Source organism: Lepidochelys olivacea (assembly GCF_965140295.1).
Source record: "Lepidochelys olivacea isolate rLepOli2 genome assembly, chromosome: 9".
In the NCBI taxonomy this organism is placed as follows: domain Eukaryota; kingdom Metazoa; phylum Chordata; order Testudines; family Cheloniidae; genus Lepidochelys; species Lepidochelys olivacea.
The window spans coordinates 101,347,596-101,371,060 of record NC_140419.1 but is presented as its reverse complement, the minus strand read 5'-3'; the positions used below and the strand labels follow the sequence as shown (position 1 = coordinate 101,371,060).

The following is a 23,465-nucleotide window of genomic DNA, read 5'->3' as shown; positions in this document are numbered from 1 at the left end:
AATGTTAACTTGGAAGCAACCACTTCTGGTTCCATGTTTGTACAGCTCCTAGCTCGGTGGAGCACTAGTGCATGACAAGGACTCCGAGGTCTCTACACAAGCATAATGAGTAGTGACTATATTTTACCCCAGTTTGCAGCTTGGTTTATTGATCCAGAATGTGCTGGCCACTGGTTCCTGCCCCTTCACCACATGCTGCTCTCTAGAGATGAGATCTCAGAGGCTTGTGCTTTGGAGATAGCCATTTGTCAGCTCCCCACGCTGGAAGAAGTGAGTGTGGATGCAAGCCACGGAAAGCAGAGATGGCTGGGCTTAGAGGGGATCATATGGTCAGGCAAAGTGAAGACGGAGGGAAAACTCCCAAAGCTGCTTTGTCTCAGTGTAAATACCGATGTGGGACCCTGTGGCTAGGAAGGAGGAAAGTTCAGCCTGTAGATATGAGCTACAAGTAAAGGCTTCAGTCACCCACTCTCCTACATAGTGAATGCCCCAGAGGTCACTGACTCCTCCAGAAGCTCTTCCTTTTAAAGGTTTTTAAAGTGCCACAAGGACTCCTCTTCGTTTTAAAGTCTATCAGGGTTCTGCGGCGCACAAAACTCTGCCTTGCACCCTGTCCTTTTGGAACGACACTGTGACTTCTCTGCTTCATCCAGGCTCCAATGAGGGGAAACAAGAGCATATTTTTTGAGAAATAACAGTCTGACTGCAGACTATAGACTGCGTGAAACCTGGGCAGCCCTGATGCCAATAATGAGCTTATCTTACACAAGCAGAACAAACAGAAGGCACTGGTGATTTCACAATACCATTCATTTTTATTGACAAGTCCCATGACATGACCCACCACTTACTTAGCTTTCAGTAGAGCAAGTGAACGTGCAGCGACTGAGAGCCAGCCCGCTATAATAACCATCCAACAATCCAATGGACTGACCTTGCAAGCCTTACTTTCCTGAGTAATCCATCCTTCCACCAGTGGTCTTATTAACTTGAGTGGGTAACAGTTCTTCCTATGACTCAAACTTGCTAGATCAGGCTCTTTTAGATCTCTCTGTAAGAAGTTGTTTGGAAGTAGGCAAGTGTCCAGAACTATTCAGGGAAACGTTTCTAACAGGAGGTGAATCCTATTTGCTGCAGCACCAAAACATTACTCAGATTTTTCTGTGCTTTCTGCAGTTGGGGAAAAAAAAGAAAAAAAAAGAAAAAAAAGACCACCCCACCAGTGCAGGCTCATTAATCTACACAGCATGCTACTTTAATTGTTCTCTTTATCGGATAACCTTAATGCACGTTTTTTTATTACATTATTATTTAGTATTACAGCTCTTGGACAAACAATCTCGAGTGCTGGAAAAGTTGTGAATAATTACAGAAAATAAAGTGGTAGTAAAAAAAAAAAGATGTCGTAAAGCACAGTAACGGGACCAATATTGTACCCTTTGAAGCCAGCAGGGGTTTTGCCACTGACCTCAATGCGTGCAAGGATGTAAGAAGCCCACTTCCACTTGATCTTTGGACACATCCTCTTACCATTCTTCTAATGTGTTCAGCAGTCGTCTTCCCTTTCTGCAGACTGCACAGCCTTGGGTTACCTTTTCTCCAGAGCATCCCCTCCTCACATCTGGGATCCTCTTGACCTTAAAGAAGCTCTCTTATACATGATCATATCAGACAGACCTCACAAAGATATTACACAGATGCCACTCTCAGCTGGTTATCATGGTCCCTTATGACATGTGCATTGTCCGTTTCCTCATTTAATTTACTTTTAGTAAAATCCTACTTCTCTCGTACTTGTATTTTAGCCCTGCCTCCGTGCAGGGGGCTGGACTAGATGACCTACTGAGGTCTTTTCCAGGCCTACACTTCCAGGATTCTATGAGGTTACTAAAAAAGAAAAGGAGGACTTGTGGCACCTTAGAGACTAACAAATTTATTTGAGCTCAAATAAATTTGTTAGTCTCTAAGATGCCACAAGTCCTCCTTTTCTTTTTCCAAATACAGACTAACACGGCTGCTACTCTGAAACCTGTCATGATGTTACTGTTGATTTGGATTGTTTTGGTTCCTGTTTTCTTGCACAACTTAAAAGGTGACAATAATGGTCTCCAGGCCCACCTTTGCATTTGATTGCCAAAGGGCCATTTGACCTTTGCCCTAATCTAATGTTCACGCTTTTACATGTTAATGGTCTCGGCTAGTGGTGTCTGCCTGAAAACAATCTGATCTGCCATTGAAGAGACAAGGCTCATGGATTCCTTATAATGCCGACTTAACTTTATTTCACCCTGTTACTGACATCTTAAAGGCAATATGTCACATGCACCAACCAAAATGACATGATAAAAGCACGGACAATTAAATAACTTGGACAAGAGTGAAGATGACATTATTTTTATAAGGAGGCAAAGCAGATACAGATTATGTATCACCAAACTGCCAGCTAAGAGATTTATGTTTAAGCAGGTTTCAGAGTAACAGCCGAGTTAGTCTGTATTCGCAAAAAGAACAGGAGGACTTGTGGCACCTTAGAGACTAACCAATTTATTTGAGCATGAGCTTTCGTGAGCTACAGCTCACTTCATGGGATGCATACTGCAAGCAGGTATCAGTAGAATCCATAACATTTACTTCTGTGAAATACACAGTTACTATGTTAGCACTGATCTGACCATGGGAAAGCATGTTAAAAGGCCAGCCCTGCTCCCACTGAAGTCAAAATGCCAAGGGAAGCTGGAGCCCTTTAACATGTCCAGTTATATACATTCTAAACAAAGTGGGTTTAAGCAAATATGTATTCCTAACATTTAAACTGTTTAACATACAAATACTGTGGATGACCCTGTTCTTGCTGAGTTTTATCCAGGATGTCCTCTCACACCTGTTAATTCCAGGTCGCTCTGCTGAAGAAGCAAATTACCTCTCCCTTTTCAGAAGTGGGTCAGTAATTGTAGGGTTTCTATGAATTTAAGGTCCTGGTGATGCTAAAAAATTAAACTACAAGAATGGGACAGGCAGGCTGATGATAGAAGTCAAACGCATCTTGCTTCCCTGGTGCCGAGAAGCTGGTGGAAATGAGGCGGTTCCGGAGCACACCCCAGAAGCCCCTGGGCTCTTCACGGAGGACGGAGCTCGGCGGCGGTGCGAACGCCGCGGGCGGACTCCCGGGGACGGAGTTCCTCTCCAGGCGGCTGTGCCCTGGGTGCGCGGACAAAGGGGCTGCCCGGCTCCCAGCCCGCTCCCGCTCCCGCTCCGCCCGCCGGGGCTCAGCGGGGCGCCGGGACCCCAGCCCCGGCCTGGGCAGGGAGGTTCCCGGCCGGTCCCGCCCCGCCCCGCCCCGAGCGACTGGCTTGACGCGCCGGCGGCCGGCCCAATCCCAGCGGCGCTGCCCCCGCCGGCCGGAGCCAGCCCGCGGCGCGGGAGCCGGCTGGAGACGCTGGGCGGCCGGAGCGCACGGAGCGTGAGTGGCGGGCGGGGGCGCCCGCGCCCCGGGGCGGGGGGAAGTTGGCGGCGGCCCCGGAGCCTGGTGCGCCCCGGCGCCAGCCCGGCCGGAGCGGGGACCCCGGGGGGGCGCCCCTGGGCCGGGCACGTGGGGAGCCCGCCCGCCCGAGGACCGTGTCCCGTGTCCCGCCGGCTGGCTCCCCGCGGGGGTGGGCGGCTCGCCCCGGCCGGGCTGCGGGTCCCCCCCCTGCGCCCCGCAGAGCGAGACGCGCCCTGTCCGGGGCGGGGGGTCCCTGGGGGGCTCCGCGGCCGCCCCTCGGCACGGGCAGGGCTGGGAGCGCAGTCGGGAAACACGAACCCGCCTGGCTGCGAAGTCCCGCCCCCGGCCCGGCCCGGCCCGGGTTAAATAACTGCGGGCTCGGGCGCCCGGGCAGCGGCCTCGGCGGGGCTCGGGCAGGAGGGACGCTTCCCTTGGAGTCTGCAGCGAGGACCCCGCGCCCCAGCGCGCTCGGTCTGTCTCTCCCCCTCTCTGTGTGTTTCTGGTTTGGGGCTAACGCCGCTGGCCCTCTCCCCCCTTTCCAGGCGGATTGCGCTTCTCTCCGCCCGGGGTTTTATTGCCCTCGTTCCCAGAGGTTGTAAAGAGACGCATTCTTTAGTGGGAGGGAGGGGTCCTGCTGCACCCTTCGCCTGGAGTTCCGCGTGGGTTTTATTCCTCCAGGGCAGGCTTTTAAAACGTTCCTCTCGAGGGTGCCCGCTAGGCTCCTTCTCCGGGGATCTGCAGGAGTTGCCCTGAATAACAGCCGTACTGGGATGCCGATGCGAAGCCCCGCTCTGAGGTGCTGGAGCAGTTTTTTCTTGACTGGATTTATGGGGCCCGATCATTCTGCAAATGTTCTGTGCTGAAAATTCCCAATGACTTCCGGGCAAGTTAAACCTGTGGAAAAAATGCAAGATCAGCCCCTTCCTCTGGGGGAAGGAGGCTGCTGCTGTGAATTGCATGTGGTATTAGGAAACCATAAATTCGTTGCAATTTCCCTTCTAACTTATTTCTGCAGAGTAGTATCCCAGAGGTAGACCAGTCACTGGGCAAGGGAAATGGCAGGCACAGATTTAATCCAACAGACCTGTGTTGGACTAAAGGGAACTACTCAGGGGACTGTTTTGGTTTATTTTTATACATCTCTAATTTGGGATCAGAAAGGAATTGTGACTTCATTGTGTCCACTGGATAATGATTGTGCATGTTAAGTGTTTTGGTAGGGCAGAGCTGTGAGGAGTGGACTTTTTCCAGGGGTGCTGGATTACATTTCCTCCTCTTACGAATTTGCAAGCATTTAGCTCTAGCTGTAAAAAGAACAGGAGGACTTGTGGCACCTTAGAGACTAACCCATTTATTTGAGCATGAGCTTTCGTGAGCTACAGCTCACTTCATCGGATGCATACTGTGTGGAAACTGCAGAAATGTCTTCTGCAGTTTCCACAGTACGCATCCGATGAAGTGAGCTGTAGCTCACGAAAGCTCATGCTCAGATAAATTGGTTAGTCTCTAAGGTGCCACAAGTCCTCCTTTTCTTTTTGCGAATACAGACTAACAGGGCTGTTACTCTGTAACCTGACATAGTGTTGGATCTTGATGCTTTAACTGAAATTTAAATCTTGCTTGGGGCAGAGGTGTGTGTGTGTGTGTGGGGGGGGGGGATTATTGAAAGACCGGAGGGGGGGAGCTGTACTGAGAGTTTTCCATATGTATGCAAAAAACAAAACAAAATAAGCAAAACCCCCAACCTCCTGTAGGGAAGTATGCCTGCTTGCTTTATGGTACTTTCCTTACTTTATATGAGGACATCGCTGTTTTGATTTATCTAAAGAGCTATTGTTTTAGCTCTGAGAAAATGCCATTGAATTATAACCTCTGAGACTATTATTACATGTTACAAAATCCCAGTGGAATGTATGTGCACAACCAAAGCTATGCTTCCTGTTTTTGGTCTCTTTTGTAGATGGACTATAAAATATAATAGATATTTCAGACGAAACATTTTCTATGAGAATTGAGCTATATTGTTCAACCAGTAACACTTGTGAACTTTCAGATGAGTCTAGTTAAAGGTAATCCAAAAAGAAAACCTTCAGACTGACAGAATTGCATTCATTAATTTTAAAGACGACAGCTGGAATGTGGATGTGGCTAGGAAATAGCTGCAGAGATCAACATGTGTGTATATACTGCGGATCTTAATGTATAGAAGTTGTCAATATTTAAGAAGAGAGGCCTTGTTCAGAGGGGACCTGTTGGTAGCCCTGCAGTCTAGGGCAATATTTCCTGGAAGCTAATGGACAGAAGCATGATCATTTATTTAAGTGTAATGTTCTGCAACTGTTTATTCATCCATGAGTGTTAATGTACAGTTATGTATATGTGGTGGAGCTCTGATTCCAGATCTACTGGAATGCTTCCAAACATGCTGTAAGGGGCAGAATGGCTTCTTTTTTTTAAACAAATATGCTAGAAAGTAACTTACTAGGAGTGTTACAGCACTGCTCTTATCGCAGTTTGCTAATCTTACCGAGCATGATTTGTTTAAACAATTTGAGGATGTTGCCTAGTGGTAACTGAACTCTTTTGAAGGAGTTCTCCTTTTATGGACGATGAATCGCTAATTCTTTGTCTAGATTAAAAGATCACAGCAGTGATTATTGAATTCACTGCTCTATATTTAGCCTTGGATGACTGTACTCAGATCCTCTCTGTTCTTTTATCAAAATGTATATGACAATGTTTTCCTTTTTATAAAGATTGAAATAACACTGGATGACTAGAACAAAGTTTCTAGAAATGTACACATTCTTTGTTAGCTTTATGTTGCTTTTCTGTAGTTGGTTTCAGAATGGGGTGGGGCATTGGGGCTGATGACTACATCAAATAGCTAACTGATGGGATGCTTGGATATCACACAAAAATCCAGAGGAACTCCCTTCCCCTGATACTTTCCGTGCTAATTTCTGTGTTCCCAATTTCACTTCAGAAGTGTAAACTTGTTCTGGAATTCAGAATGTTTGTGGAGGCGACTGCCACCCTGTTAAATGTTTTTTCTTGCTGAGCTTACCTGTAGAGGACTTTCTAGTGGCTGTCTTGCTCTGTTGACCTGAGCTCTAGTAACAACTCCTTTGCTTTGCAGGAGTTGCGATACAACCGTTTCTAATTGTTAAAGACGGCTACATTTCTGGTTTCTTCCCTCAACGCTATCCTCCCTGTCTGTCAATCCCTAAAAGATTGATTGAATGGAGTTATTGTTTGTAGCAGCTGCCAGAGATCCAGCAAATGGTAACACTGTTGCATACAGCTGTATAGATTAAACCTAATTTTAGAATGATTACTTGTGCCACAAAAGCTGCACAGGTGCTTAAGTGTTTGTTTGCAGGATCAGTACCTTCGTTACTTTTCTCCCTGATATTTGTGTGGATATTAACATAACGAGAGAGAAACCTTTAACAAAATAAAGAAACAGTCGTCCCTTCCCCCCCCGAAAAGAGAGAAGGAAAAAAAGAAAACATGACTGTGAAAGTACAAAACTGTCTTCATCAAATGTCTGACCATCTTAGTTACTGGGATCTTTATATGACTGACTGACTGTAGTTGCAGTGTTCATTCAGTAAATCTGTTAAAATGCCAATTAACACCTCAAAGTCCAACCCCCTGCTCAAAGCAGGGCCAGTCCCCAATTTTTGCCCCAGATCCCTAAATGGCCCCCTCAAGGATTGAACTCACAACTTTGGGTTTTGCAGGCCAATGATCAAACCACTGAGCTATCCTTCCCTCCATGGTTTGAGCATTGGCCTGCTAAACGCAGGGTTGTGAGTTCAATCCTTGAGGGGGCCATTTAGGGATCTGGGGCAAAAATTGGGGATCGGTCCTGCTTTGAGCAGGGGGTTGGATTACATGATCTCCTGAGGTCCCTTCCAACCGTGATATTCTATGAAAGTCATGGACAATGATTTTACCTTTACTGTCAAATGAGATTTGTACTTAATGGTTTTGTAAATGTAGGTGACTGAGCTAAGGCAATGTAAAGGGTATATTTTCAGTAAAGGCAAAAAGATTACACATCGTCCCCAGCTTTCATCAGTACAGTCGTGTCGGTTAAACAAAAAAGAAAATATTCATTATGGTCAAAACTCTTCCTGAGTTGGGGAAATCACTGATTTGTTGACGTAAACTAGCTTTTGTGGTCCTTAAACGCCAAGCACAATATTATCGATTTTTAAAATGCTCAAAAGAGAAACGTCTGTGTCTCTTGTCCCTTTCCCAAGACAGTTTTCATGTGAACTGCCAGTGGCAAAGGAAATGGTTGTATTACAATGCTTGGCCTGCTCGTGATGGATTGGGTTTCATAGAGCCCCGACAACACTCTGTAAAATAACAGGTGCAGTTTGTGCTGCACCCCAGAGCAGAATGCTAGTTCTGGGACTGAAATATGTGTCAACCAGCTACGCAAGCTGCTAAACTGATAGGTACTGGTGAACATGAAATACTGCCAAATCCAGAGATTGAAGTGTCTCGAGCGTTATGGCCAGAGAATGTCTTGAGCAAGCAGAGCAAATGAAGATGTTCTAATTTCACATGCTAATCCATGATTACCTCTGCATCCTCCAAAGTAGGACTACATTATAAAGTCTAGTTTACTTTGGCTGGAACTTAATTTTATCAAAGACTATTATAGTGAAGTAATGGAAAAGTGACAAAACAAAGTGTTTAAATTAGGGGCTTGTATCTTCCTTTAAACCCAGACTTATCTGTAATGTTCAGTAATAAAAATCAAAGACCTTAATTGGTGAGTTAGGCTCATAATCAATGCCAGTTGTGTAACTGACAACCAGGACTACATGATAGGTTAAACTTTTGCACTTAATTTTGTAACAAAGAAGCTCTCTTCCCTATAACAAATGTTGGAAACAGCTGCTGTGTGAGGTATGTGTTAGTACTTATATGACTGACTACACAGTAGTTAGTATATACCAAGCTGTGTTCTATGGAACTTGATGATGGCTGTATTCATAAAAGATTCATTTGAAAAATAGTTTAATTAGCCTATAAAAGCAAAACACAACTGTTCTTCAGAAACTTCCAGCTCTGCAAATGGCAGGTTTAGTCCACACCAGAGTTAAATGCTGTAGGTGAGAGAAGCTTTTAAATCTGCCAAATAGTCTGAACAGAAATGCAGAACAAAAGCTGTTACTGAATATCCTTTGTTTCAAGTAGGGTACTGGTGCAACCTGCTTGAAACAAGAGAGTGAGGGAAGCTATCTTATGTTAGGGCAACTCATGAGTTTCTAATTTCCCTTTACGCTGTTTGTCTTTATTTCATAAATGACAGGTCCTCTCTCCTACATTCCCATCCCAAATATTTAGACACGCATCTGTTGTCAGTATCCTGATGCATCTGCTCTCCTTGACATGTGAGGAGCTAGGCTATTGTATAAGCAATGATGACTGTATTTGCATTTGTTGTGACTGGCTCACAAATGAGCTTTGTGTACAAATGCTTCTGTCAATATATGGGGAATGGGTGGCTCCATGCACACTTGTCAGGCTTGGTTAGCTGAGGGCAAATAGCCTGGTATCAGGCCACTCTCAACTAACTGCCCCAAAACTTTAATGCAGAGGTGGGTTGCCTGGTGGTGAGGTTTTGTGCTTTTCCAGGACATAGAGTTCAGCCACACGCAGAATTCTGAAAAAGAAGAAATACAAAGGTAAGGTACATGCCACCCCTGCAGTATCACCTTACTTCTGCCCCCTGGAGCTGGTGGTAGCCTTCGGGAATGTTTCCATAAGGGGGGGTGCTGTAAATAGACAAGGACATTTGTGCTCCTCTGGTTTGAATGCCAGCATTTATCTGCATGCACTTTAGCTGCATTCACTGTTGCGTAGCTATATTGAATGGTGAAGGGATTTCGATATGAAATGAGAGGTGCACATGTATCTTGATGGCTCAAATATGCCTCACTTCAGTGCTGAGTTCCGTAGGTTGTCTGAGGTGCACAGGGTTGTCTTGTCATGGGGATTGTCAGCGGTCTGGTCACATATGTAACTCTGGTCTCCAGGGCTTAGTGAGGGGTAAGTGAAGGCAAGTAATGTCACAGAACGATCCCTCAAAGCAAGGGTGAAGGGATGTTAACATGTAGCATGTCGGAGGTTGGTGGTGGTTTGTGTAGTTTGTGCAGAGCTTGAGAGTGGCCAGGGGTAGGTAACACCTGTTTGCTATGCCTGACCTGAACCTGAGTGTTGCCTTTTCAGTGGTCGTGTGCTCCGTCCCCAGAGAGTTCGGTCACATCTGGAAGGACAGAGTGCCGGTATAGCTTTGGCACACTGAGGCATTGCTCAAAGAGGGCAGAGTTAAGGTTATGTTACAGGGGTCCTGTGTACCTTAGCACCTTGCTTTTGGGTTTTCAGACATTTGAGTGTAGCTGAACTTGTCTTGTGCCCTTCCAGAGTATCACCACTGAGCAACCGAAACTTTTTGTTAATTAAGTTTTTGGGCAGTTAACTTCAGTTTTGGTTAAATAATTTCTCAGCACTCACGTGGCCCACAGCCTGGCTCTCCTGCTCCTTGGCAATGATTGAGTGGCACGATAGACACTGGATGGCTGTTAGCTCCGTTACTGCCCTACATCATCTCCTTATTTCCCATCTCTCTGCCTCTCCAGCACACGCAGGTCCTCTCTCCGCCCCATGGGTTGAGGACCTGGGAACAGGGTGCAGGGACTGAGCCTCCCCCCCCCCCCCCAACCCATTCTCCCCTGTAGGGCTCCAGCACCCTTCGTGTCCTCCCTGCCTTGCCGTCCTTTGCTCACGCGCAGCCCCGTTGTTCAGGGAAAAGGTCGAGGAGCCGGACTCCTGCTTACCTGCCCCTAATACAGGGATACTCGGGCTGAGGCTTGGGAGCTGCAAGCGGCTCTTTCATGTGTCTCCGGCTGCTCTTGCAGCACAAGCTATTAAAACACTGGGTGAGTTCATTATTAACCCAGCTAAGTTATTAGCCAGTCCAGATGCGTTTACTGTATTGTAGTTAATAATAATACTTGGTCAGTCCTTTTGCTGTGAGAAAAATATATATATGAAAGAGAGACCGACTCTAAATATTTCCCCGTCACACTGTTCCAATGTGATGAGAGAGTAGTAAATAAAACAGTGAATTCACACGACGGTGACTCTTGTGGGGACTGTTGATCTCTAATTTGGCTCCGGAAGCCCTGAGGTCTGAGTATCGCTGCCCTGTTACTAGAGTCTCTCATGTTCCCTGTACTTCATTAATGCTAATTTCCTTGGCAGTACTTCCAAAGTAAAATCTGCGTCTGCAGGTGGGGTTTAGAGCACATTAAAACGTTTTCTCTTAAGCCAGGACAAAGCTGCCAAAGGAAGCCCCAGCAGAAGGCAGGCAGAGACCCGCTAATGCGCCTGGCATGCATTCTCTGAAACCTGCCATGCGTAGGGCTTGAGCTCACAGTCCGCGGGTGCTGCTAAGGGTCAGTGGCCACAGCATGTCCTCTTAAGCCACCCAGTTAATGTGACAGCAGGCGGCCTGCAAACCTCCTGGCCTGAAGAAAGCACTAGCCCTGCTGCACGTGTGGCTTGTCAGTTAGGCTCCGGCTGACTGGGAAGTCTGACCTTTCCCCACAGCGGCTTTGGAAACGTTCCATAGGCTGTGGAGCCAGAGGGGCCATGGCCCGAGCTCCTGTAGACAGTGGCCCCCTATGAAACCATTACGCTGCTGCTGAAACGACCTGGAGCGTCCCGGGGGACGGCTGGGCCAAAGCTCAGCGCGTGGTGGTGTGACCTAGCATGCTGGGGGGCTGTTCTGTATGGTGCAGCACAGGGGAGTCCGCTGAGAACCTGGCAGCACCAGCTGTGTGGGTTAGAGGGGGGACTCCCAGGCGAGGGTGGCCTGGGATCCCTGCGGAAGGAGCCGGGGGACAAGCAGGACTGGAATGAAGTCCCTGCGGGGGCGTGTGATGTCACTGCTGGCAATGTCCCTTAGTAACTGTCAAGCGTTTGCTGAGAAGTGGCTGTCTTGAGCCATTCTTTCCGCCTCTTCCCTGTTTTTCCACACACACTCCTGTTGTGTGAACTCGTATATTCACACCGAGAACGACCCGGCCACCAGGCCAGCATACCGTATTCCTAAATGATTACAAAGCAGCCCAAACCCCATCACTCTGGGATTTAAGAGCAGATATAAAATACACGGGCTCTGGGTGAGACAACCTGTGTGGGAAGGAATATGGTGTGGTACTGTGTTGCACAGGGATTTGGTGCCACATTGTTATCGTGCTACCTAATTCCACATTAGCACGTTGGATCTAAACCCTGGACTGTTTATTAGGGATTGTAGCAACAAGATGTCTGTCCCCAGGCTGGAACGTTGCTATGGGGCTTCTGGAGATTTCATGGCCATTGTTCGCTCAGGAGTAATTGGCTGGTGGATTTGTGTAGCCTTCCCCTGGCCCGAATGTCCCCTCTGTCCTACTGAGTAAGGCGCTATGGGGCTTGTGCCTTCATGCAGTACCTCGGTGATGTGCTAGCTGGGTGTTCCCGGGGGGGAATTCATTGCTTCATAACTCTGTTGCCCGACTCCCGTTCTCTCCCCCAGTAAGCTGCACTAGCTGGGTACTGTTCTGTACTGTACCCGTGTTTCGGGGATATTGGGGAAGCAGTGACGTGGTAGCAACACGAGGGCTTATCGATGTTGGGGCCCTTCATGTGATGCTACAGCTGGTTGGCGTATGGGGAGGGCAGCGTGTGAAGTGGATGTTCAGCGCTGTTGAATCTTGTGTTTAATCTTCGTGGGCCAAATGTACCTTCTGGCCCGTCCTCTTGCCTATCCTTGGTGGGGCTCAGAATTCCTTTCGTGGCATCTCAGCAGCCTGGAAAATGTCCATTAGTCATGCAAGTTATTGGGCTTAATCCTGGGGTAAGTGGGCGAAATGTATCGGCCAGACATATGCAGGAGATCAGACTTGGTGACCTAGTGGTTCCTTCTGGCTTTAAAGTCTATGAATACAAATAACCACACTCAGCTGAGGCTCTTGTGTGCAGTTGTAACTTAACTTAAATATGGTGCTTACCCATAGAAAATACACTTGTTTGTGTTCCTTTGCCTTGAAGAGCACAAGTTTAAGGCAGCATCTTAAAGTACTGTATCCAAAACAGAAAATCAAGTACTTTCTTGTCCTGAGCTAAACACAGGGCCCATCTCTTTGAAACTTAACACACAGGATAGATCTGCCTTTCCCTTCTGCTCACTTTTCATAGAGATTGGAGTTGGTTCTATTTAGGGAATATGAGCTTGCTTTAATACTAAATGACAGCCTATACAGAGAGGTCACCAGATCTCAGTCTTGCAGGATAGAATCGAATGGCATATTCTTGGCCTGGCTAGAGACTGAGCCACACCCCATCTCAACTAGGATAAAACCAATGTTCTTTCCAGTAAGCTAGCAGCTGTGCATGATGTGTTCGCATCTTGGTAGATGGCTCTAGACCATTCGGCGCTATGGGAAGCCCTTCACCTGTGAAAGGCCTCAGAGGAACTGTTCCTCACTGAATCTGCAGAAACTGTTATGTTGCTCTAGGTCACTGAGGCTGTTAATGCTAAGATCTGGTTTACACTACAGAGTTAGCTTACGTTGACTTAACTCTGTAAGCGTCTACAGCAAAATGTAGCTTCCACTGATGTAACGACTTACTAACACCACCTCCGAGAGTCACAGCACTTAGGCTGATGTAGTTAGATCGACCGTGTCAGTGTAGACACTGTGTTGCTTAAATCTATGGTTGCTGTCTTTCAGAAACCGTCATGCAATCCCCCACACTAGCAGTTAAATTGGTGTAAGTGTTCCTGGAGGGGACCAGCACCACAAGAAACATAGTGTGGATGTGTAAAACCGATTCAATTACTGGGATGGTTATACATCAACGTAACTTAGGTCAACTTAAATTTTGTCATGTAGACTTGTCCTAAGTGTTTGTTTGCAAACCAGCAAAAGCGAGGTAATTCAGTTATGACTGAATATCAGTTGATGGTCCGGTATTGATTCTTGCTGCTTTTCAGAAGAGGCTTGGAGAAACGGGAACTGTGGCACGTGCTGTAACAGGTCCTGTGAGCTCTTTAAAAATGCAGGTTGGCGACTGTAGATTTCTGTAGCCCAGGTATAAATTCATAATACTTGGGGTCCTATCTCTGCTCCCTAGCAGAGTAAATCAGTGACTGCAGAGGTGGGTGCTCTCGCTTGCTGACTCTTCCCTGCCTCTAGGATTCAGATTTTGTTTTTTATTTTTTGGAAAAAACTTACCCAGGCTTCAGCTATGCTTAGGAAAAACCAGACTGAATGAACTACCCTGTGAATCGTTAGCACTCTCCGCATTCTGTTTGCCTATTCCCACAGTGTCGTACAACTCCCACATAAAATCAATAGCAGTGTCCCTGCATGGTGTCTCTGGCCCATCTCCATTTTAGGGTTGAATTCTGCTTGCAGTGGGTAGACTGGCTGCATCGCCCGCAGCATGTTTGGAGCTAGGCTATGAGCGTCCACACTAGGAAAGGGATGAGGGTCACTGGAACTGGTGTGGCGTCCCAACCCCATGCTGCAATCGGAGAGGAAACCCTGACTTGCCGCAAATCCTCCTTCTCTGGGCAGTGGTAGTGACGGGCTGGGTTTGAGGCCTGTCGGGGCACTTTCTGATCTGTGTGGATCTTGGCTCTTGGTTTTTCCTACTTGGAGCTGTTGTCTGCAGCAGAGAGAACCGGGTTACAGCGGTTCAGGGAGTGCAGGAACTTCAGCTGCTTGCTGCGCTTCCCCCTGCCTTCGATGCAGGGGAATGGTGAGAGGGACCACGAACATCCTCCACGTCTGGAATGCAGAAATGTGCAGTCGCAATCAGGACAGCTACACTTCGAGGGGGGGTGGGGTGGAGGAGGCTTATGGAAGCCACCAGAGCAGTGGCGAATTAGCCGTTGGGCCAACGGAGCCCATGCCCTGGGGGGGCCCCGGAAAAAATCTGCCACTGGACAGCAGACACTCGAAGTCCCTGGCCATCGGGTGGGCAGGGCAGGAGAAGCCCTCACACCCTGACCCTGCTCGTTGGCAGAAAAGGGCAAAATGGGGGCAGGGCTGCAGGCAGAAGGGAGAGAAGGCTCCCCCACTTGCTCTGGTCCAGGGCCCCAGGAAACCTTAATCTGCCTCTGAAAAGGCTGGAGGGTAGAAAGGCTTGGCCATAAGCACTGATGTATGCCCTGCAGATGAGTAACCGGGGAGTGGTTAAGAAGAGATGGCTGTGCATGAGAAAGCCAGAATGACTCTGGACTTGGTGTCTGAGCCCACAGACCGCTCTGGGCTTCATGCTTTCTTTGTTTGGAATGGCTTCCCTCTCCTCTGCCAAACACCTGATCTTGCTTCCTTTGAAATCACAGGGCCCCTCTTTCTCCTGGTCTGTTCTGTGTCTGATGGTTCTTAACTTTGACTGTAAGATCTTCAGGGTGGGAAATGTTGAGCATCACTTCTGGAAGGCACTATGTAAATATACTCTAGGTGGCTTATGACTCCCTTTTGTAGCAGTAAGGACTCAGTTGCCCAGAAGTCTTAAGGGCTGGAGCCTTTGCTGGAATCATTTTCAAATTGCTTGATACTACTTTAGGTGGGATTAAAGAGTTTGTGTGTTCGCTTAGAGGTGGAAAAAACTGACTCCTGCTGTAGCAAGATGATAGTCTTCAGTGTAAGAAGCTGATCCTCTTCAGGAGCGTTTGAACCAGGCTGTTCTAGACCATATGCAAAAACCTTAAAATACTCTAAATAGGGAAAACGCTAAAGCCACAGTGAGCCCTTACCCTTTGTAAGAGAAACATGTAAACACTGAGATCCTCGTTGTATGATTGATCACAAATTCATGCCCAACTAAAGGCAAAATTCCCTGCAATGAGATAAGGTGGAAAGGGCAAAGTTGGAAAACGGAGAAAAGGCAACAGAATGTCCAATGTCTCATGCTAAACGCTGCTGTGAATTTGGACAACTTGGCATTCCACTTAGAAAGTGTGAGTAAATATACACGTCTAGAGCCGTGGCATTCACTCTTGACTCTCAAAGTATGGAATGCAGTGGGTAATCCCCCCAGCAACCTGGTTCCTATTAGCTATGGAGTTTGTGCTTTAACTTTGTTGCTTGATCAGACTGGTTCTGTTGCACTTACTCCCAATGATAGCTACGCTATCTTTCTGTGAAGAAAGAATGGAAGTCCAAAATGTTGATGTGGAGCTGGTAACAATGTCCTTTCGAACTCCTATCAGAAGTGTGGGTTTTTCTAAAAGACAAACAACAACCAACCAACAAAAAAAAACAAAACCAACCAACCAACAACAACCCCTCCCTAAAAAACTCTTACTTTTCCATTAGGATTGCACCAAGTATAAACGAATGAAATATATTTAGATACTAATGTGTAGCAAAGCTAGCAGGAAAATAACAGGGTATGTAATCCTGTAACTAGGCTGTGGTGTTGCATGCACAGAAGGGGACGTGCAACCTTTGACTCTGGCATTTGCACGCTTTTGGGTGTCTAATGGCATACCTTGATATTCTCCCAGTTTTCTCTGTGGAATAACTGTAAGACTTGGAGAGCAAAGTCACTCTAGATCCCCACCCTTTCCCCTCAAATCAGGCACATAGCCTGACACCACAGTGACTTGGAGAGAGGACAAGGTTATGCTCTGCCTCAGTGTGGTGAAACTACCAAGTGATAAGGGGCATAACTTGCATAGTTCATTCAAATGTAACACTGACATGTTGCAGCTATTCAGCTTTATCAACAATAGCACTGTGTGTAACTAACACAAATTGCAACACCTATAGCGATTGTAATGAAACACAGATTTGTGTGTGTGGATTTTATTTCACAATGGCAGCGGCTGTTAGCCTCTCCCCCTGTGATGTACGATATGTAGGACAGGTCTTATTCTCCTCTTTGCAGGAGAATCAGCTGAGAAAGCCCCTTAGCATAGAACATAAGCAGTCTTTAAAAGAAGTTAATCTGTTCGCCCTGCCCATTGCTTGCTGTGACAGTAATAACATGGCTTCCATAATGTGCGGTTCTGCTGCCTAACTTTCATGTGCCTCTGATTTGACTCTGCTGGAAAGAGGGAGGCAAAGCTCATTCCTACCCACTCGTCAGGGCTGTGTGTCTGACTCGCTGGGGAGTGCTGCTGTGAGAATTGAATGCTGTCTCAAGGCAGGTAAAGTTGCTGGATCAGCAACAAAGTTAACTATGTTCATAACTGCACTGATACAACTGAGTGGAAATTTGTATTGAGATTATTCATTCCTGTAACTGGAATTCACATCCTGGGAATCCACAGTTCAGACTAGGATTGTTTGGTGAAGAAAGTTTTGGAAAGAATGTAAATACTGGGTCCCCATTTACTTTGCTTTCATAATGATCTTCCATTCTCTTCCCTGCTAATCTGTTGGTAAGGGTCTGTGCAAAACAGACTTTATCAAGTGAGTATTTGTGTTTGGGTTTTAAACAGGGTTGTGGCTTTGAGATTCCAGGACGCTGACTCTTCTGGAGACAGGCTTATATATTCTTCTCTTTTGGAGCACTCCCTGGAATCTTGAACAGGAGTCCAGTGGGCAGGCAGAGACTCCAATCTGTCACTGTTTTTCTTGGGTGAAAGCAGTGTTTGTCTTTGCTATAAGTAATGCAGCTGTGTAGAGCGGGCCTGCAGAGTACCAACTACTGTAGAATATGTAGTAAAACGTTGCTTTGAGCCACAGTGTAAAGCAATGCGCTCCTCTCCAACTGTTTGTGGTGGCAATAGGGGTTAAGCTAGTGGTAACCATGTTACCCTTCAGTCCCCATCTTCATGGCTCGTGCACAAAGCATTTCACCATAAATACTAAATTAAAAGAACATTGCTTCATTTAGGCCCTGAAATATGTTGTTAGTTGTGCCCACGGTTATCAGCTGGGGATCAGGGTCCTGCTGAGCTAGGTCCTGTGATGACGCACAGTAAAAAGATGGCCGGCTTCAAAGGGGTAGCCGGGTATCAGCAAAAACAACGAGGAGTCCTTGTGGCACCTTAGAAACTAACACATGTATCTGGGCATAAGCTTTTGAAAGCTTATGCCCAAGTAAATGTGTTTAGTCTCTAAGGTGCCACAAGGACTCCTCGTTGTTTTTACAGTAAAAAGACATTCCCTGCTCCTAAAATCTTACAGTCTGGGCTGTGACAGGATTCAACAGGTAGGTGTAGTGAACAAAGGGGGTAGGAAAAGGAGAGAATGGTAAAGTGACCATGTTATTGATATAACTTCCACCATACCGCCTTGGGGAAGGCAAACTCCTGGGCCCTGATTTCCATAAATGCTATGGAGTGGAGGGGGCGATCTGGACCCTGGATGTGTTTCTCATGTCACTAAAGCTCTTGTGACTGAATCTCTAAGGTGCCACAAGTACTCCTTGTTCTGTTTGCTGATACAGATGAACCAGATGTAATCCAGACTGAAGTTTATACTGCTTACAATCCCTCTGCGCTGTTTGGCTGGGGGATGTGCCAACCCCTTTCTTGGGGAGAATGATCAGGGGAGATCCCAGCACAATATTGCTCCCACCCTCTAATCGCCCCTCCTTGTTGATCAAATTTTGAGCTCAGAATTTCTCTGGGATACTTGCCACTGCTTAACTAAGTCAAGAACGGCAGTGCACTTGAATGTACCACTCCAGAGCTTGCAAAACTTGCGTTGCTGATATCCAGCTGGGAAGGTTTTGGAGGTGTGGGCCCCTGTAACCTTAACCCTCCTGGAGAGATGGCATCAAGTTACATCTGCCACTGAAAGTGAGTTGTAGAATGATGTGAAGAAGGCTTATCTCAGCTCTTTCTCCAAAGATCAAAGCTAGCATGGTTGGTGTTGTATGTCTGCTGGGGTTATGTAAGGCCCTGTTCTGGGGAGGATCTGAAGGAGAAAGGGAGCAGAGGGATTACAAGAGGGTTGTGGGAGGAGAGGCCTCACAGGTTAGATAAATATGAGCCGTGACCCTTGTTTGTCCATCACCAGTCACATAGGAACATCTGGAGATTTTGGTGTGATCCAAGTCTTTTCTGACTAGTCTGTATCCCTTTATCTTCCCACTTGTCAACGCTTCAGCTTCATGATAAAGGCTCTGTCTTGCTTTAGGAGAGCCGTCAGAAGTTCAGCAGAGGGTAGGAGGGGCAATACCATGCTGTGTGTAGTAGCGTGCTATCCTTTGGTACGTCGAGTCTTCTGTATAGAATGCACATGAGTTAGTGTTGGCCTTGATCCATGTTGGATGCTTTTGGTGCAGTCAGTACGCTGATAAAGGGTAAAAAATGCACAATAAATATTTGAGTTTTATCTGTCTGCAAAACAGAGTTGTGTTCTTCCGGTCAAAATAGGTTTTGTATGCTTTAGAATCTCTCTTTAATTTCTTAGTTAGAAAACAAGCTTAGCAAAGGTGAAACACAATCCATGAAGTATAAAACATTGAGTAGCGAACCTGTTAAGTGAAGGGTCTGGTTTGATTGCAGCCATCTTACACTAAGTCTTTGCCTTCATTTCAAAAAGTGGTGTTCTCTCTCTCTCTCCCTTTTTTTTTTTTTTTTTTTTTTTTAAACATTGAGCTAACAACTTATTGTGTAGACCTAGTGGAACAAGTCACAGGTAGCTAGTACCTCAGTGTAGCCAGTTGAAGTCAACCCAAAACCTGCCACCTGGGATTTGCCACTAATAACTACACCTAGGTAACAAGTATCGGGGTAGCCATGTTAGTCTTTATCCACAAAAACAACAAGAAAAGGAGTACTTGTGGCACCTTAGAGACTAACCAATTTATTTAAGCATAAGCTTTCGTGAGCTACAGCTCACTTCATCGGATGCATTCAGTGGAAAACACAGTGGGGAGATTTACATACATAGAGAACATGAAACAATGGGTGTTACCATACACACTGTAACCAGAGTGATCACTTAAGGTTAGCTATTACCAACAGGAGAGCGGGTGGCGGCGGGGTGGGGGACGGGACGGGACCTTTTGTCGTGATAATCAAGGTGTACTTTACTTTACTTTACATTACTTTGTGTATTGACCCATCCACTCCCAGTCTCTATTCAAGCCTAAGTTAATTGTATCCAGTTTGCAAATTAATTCCAATTCAGCAGTCTCTCCTTGGAGTCTGTTTTTGAAGGTTTTTTTTTGTTGAAGAATTGCCACTTTTAGGTCTGTAATCAAGTGACCAGAGAGATTGAACCAGTTCTCTGACTGGTTTTTGAATGTTACAATTCTTGACGTCTGATTTGTGTCCATTTATTCTTTTTCGTAGAGAGTGTCCAGTTTGACCAATGTACGTGGCAGAGGGACATTGCTGGCACATGATGGCATCTATCACATTGGTAGATGTGCAGGTGAACGAGCCTCTGATGGTGTGGCTGATGTGATTAGGCCCTATGATGGTGTCCCCTGAATAGATTTATTTGAGCATAAGCTTTTGTGGGTAAAAACCCACAAGTCACAGGAGTGCATGGGGAGGGGAATCTGGTAAGTTAATGCTTGAATGTAAATATCCCTGAGATACATGGGCTCCTGCTGCTGAACAGTAAACTGTAGGAGGCAGAGAGAAACCCGACTTCTCTATTCTATGGGGACTAATTACGTGGCTGCTAATGCAAACTTAGGGGTAATGTATGAACTAACTCATCAGGGGCTGTCACGTGGGGCTAGAGCTGGTTACACTGAATGTGGAAGGCGGGAAGTCATTTCAGTTCTTCCTGGGCCTGAATGCTTTGGGCAGTTAACTAATTAACAACATCCAGAGAGCTATGGTGATAGGAGACTCACAGTCTGACAGATAATGACCTGCATTGTGTGTGTGTAAGCCAGGAGAGTTTGAGTCACATTAAGCATTTAAAAAGCTTTCAGAGCAAGCTACCAAACAGCCTGGGGCTCACTACTCCAGCGGGCCATTGTCACAATAGATTTTCCAGCAGGGGCTTAAGAATTAGATGGAACAATTTTTAGCAGAAACCAGTAAATCTAGTCCTGAGCTAAATAGCTGGAAATGGCTCCAAGATGTCTGAGGCATGAGTGCTCATGATTCTGGTTCCTGACTTGACCAGTTTGACTTAAATGAACTGATAGGCTAGCTACTAGAGGCGCTTAAGAGACTGATGAGGTTGACAGCTGGCCATATAAAATCTGGGGGTTCTTAAGTAGGGTGACCAGATAGCAAGTGTGAAAAATCGGGATGGGGTAATAGGCACCTATATAAGACGGGTTTCAGAGTAACAGCCATGTTAGTCTGTATTCCCAAAAAGAAAAGGAGGACTTGTGGCACCTTAGAGACTAACCAATTTATTTGAGCATGAGCTTTCGTGAGCTACAGCTCACTTCGATGAAGTGAGCTGTAGCTCACGAAAGCTCATGCTCAAATAAATTGGTTAGTCTCTAAGGTGCCACAAGTACTCCTTTTCTATAGAAGACAAAGCCCCGAATATTGGGACGGTCCCTATAAAATCGGGACATCTGGTCACCCTGTTCTTAACACCTGGAGATACTGATGAGTTCAAAGTCTGTCCTTGTCAGAGTGAAGGTGTGGACCCAGCTTGGAGCTATGGTGGTGGGGTTACTTTAGAATTTGTATACAATTTTACAAGTGTGCATTTTGTAAGAGTGCTTCCTACAATGGGTGAGTTACCACTTCTGCCTTTTCATTGGTAGGTGAAGTATTGTGTGTTGGCAGCATTTCCCATCAATAGCTACTCAGACAACTCACATCTGCTCTAGTGTAAAGATCTCTCCTGGCAAACTGGAGAGAGAGATTATGTAAGACCGGAGGTCAGGTGATGCCTAATTGCCATTCCTGCTGTAGTCATGAGTCATGGGCAGAGCCACAGCCTGTTCCCTGAATAGCAATCCTGCCTTGTCCATTACAGCAATTTGCTTTCTGTTGGTAACTTAATATAGTACTTCTGCAGTCGCTCACTGACCAAACCATTCAGTGTCCTGTTCTTTTTAAACAAAATAAACAAAACAAAGGTGTGTTTAATATTAGGCAAAATCCATAAGTCTGACTTAAAATGAGGTAAACATTTTAAAGTACCTGTTAGTATTTTGGTGTCTTTATTTCAAAAGTGAATTTGTGCAATGAAAGATACAAGCACGAATGGCTGGTGAGTGTGCGGACTTAAGTTGCTGCCGTTCACATGGCAGAATATCCCTTGTGACAGGGAAAGCTGAAAGGCAAGGACCGTTTCTGACACTCTCCTCATACCCACTCCGGGATACTGAAAAGCCAGGTTAACTACTGGTTATATCTTACTGGTTTTAAATGATCACAAATGTCCCACTTTTGCTGCATGTCAAAAGAAGACGTTGCTACTTACACACTTGTTTGACTTTTTAAGGAGCACTTTGGTTAACTTGCAAAAGGTGAAGCTCATTCTGTGAAGACCCAGCGTTCTATCTGGGTTCAAAGTGTGAACTGTTTAAGGACTTGTCTACACTGGAAAACTGCCTGGGACAGCTCCCTGTGTGGACACTACTTTGGAATACAGTACGAATGACTCCTACTCAAGAACTGAGTGTCCAAGCAAGGAGCTGTTCTGGAGTAGCTGTTCCAGTCAGTTTCCCCATGTAAACAAGCCCTCTCCATTCATTCACCTTCTGTGGTTGAGCAGAACAGCACCCCGGTAGTCCAGCAGCTGGCTTGGAGATGATGATGCAGAGTCCCAAGCAGCAAGATGAGTGGTACTGAGAGGAGACATCAGCTGAGCCGAAATCTGCCGATGTCTCTTGTTGATTACCATGCACCTTGATTACCATGCACATTGTAGGGAGAGTGGTCACTTTGGATGAGCTATTACCAGCAGGAGAGTGAGTTTGTGTGTGTATGGGGGTGAGGGGGTGAGAGAACCTGGATTTGTGCAGGAAATGGCCCACCTTGATTATCATGCACATTGTGAAGAGAGTTGTTACTTTGGATGGGCTATTACCAGCAGGAGAGTGAGTTTGTGTGTAGGGGGGTGGAGGGTGAGAGAACCTGGATTTGTGCTGGAAATGGCCCAACTTGATGATCACTTTAGATAAGCTATTACCAGCAGGACAGTGGGGTGGGAGGAGGTATTGTTTCATGATCTCTGTGTGTATATAAAGTCTGCTGCAGTTTCCACGGTATGCATCCGATGAAGTGAGCTGTAGCTCACGAAAGCTCATGCTCAAATAAATTGGTTAGTCTCTAAGGTGCCACAAGTACTCCTTTTCTTTTTGTCTCTTGTTGGTCTTCCTGTTGCACTGAGAACTTTTTTGGAAGACAGGTACTCCCTCTTCCTGCTCCTGGCTCACTGCTTGTCTCTTTAAATCTGCTCCTTTTGCATTTGTCCTTGGAAAACTTCAGCTACCCCTTCCCCTTCAGCTCTCCCTGGCTCTAGCAGTGAAGTGCCTTTTCCGAGCAACCAATTTACTGTAATTGCTGTGCTTTCTGATTATAGCACAAAGTGCACCTTGCAGGGGAAGTTCTTGGCTAAAAATATTCTGTGCTTAACTTCTTACTAGCGTCACCTCCCTCTTTATAAGACAAAGGCCCGCTCTGCTTTTCCTCAATCTCCTGGTGGTAGAGCAGAGGTGGGAGAGTCCCCCAAATAGGTCAGGCCCTGTGACACTGCTCAGATGCCAGTCTTAAACCATTCCCAGTAGGGCAGCAAACTCTGAGTTCTCTGCAGTTTGGCCTTGCGAAGGATAACGTCGCTGGCAACTGCCTCTTGCTGTGAAATCTGCAGAAGTGTTGTAAGCAAAAACTGGAGGAGAGATTTCTTCCCCTTGCATGTAGTCTGAGTCTCAGTGTGCTCCTGGGTTCACTGGACAGCGTGTTCTCTTCCCTTTTCAATCCCCCCGTTCCATGCTTCTCACCTGACATTTCTGAGATGTAAGAAAGTGGGTGATTCAGTCCCAACTATAACATATGCTT

At 46.3% G+C, this 23,465-nt stretch overlaps 1 protein-coding gene across 5 annotated transcripts in view; it reads left to right on the top strand.

The window, feature by feature from the left end:
- The first annotated feature begins 3,327 nt into the window (after positions 1–3,327).
- The window catches only part of PLS3 (plastin 3), an 87,572-nt gene continuing 67,434 nt past the window's right edge, over positions 3,328–23,465 (top strand). Inside the window, exon 1 of one of the 5 annotated variants that reach the window (XM_084639413.1) lies at positions 3,328–3,460. The gene's annotated coding sequence lies outside the window, so the exon portion shown is untranslated. Of the gene's footprint in view, positions 3,461–3,799; positions 3,953–23,465 lie in introns of those variants that run through there. The other 4 variants (XM_084639417.1, XM_084639415.1, XM_084639414.1 and 1 more) reach the window with 4 other exon arrangements.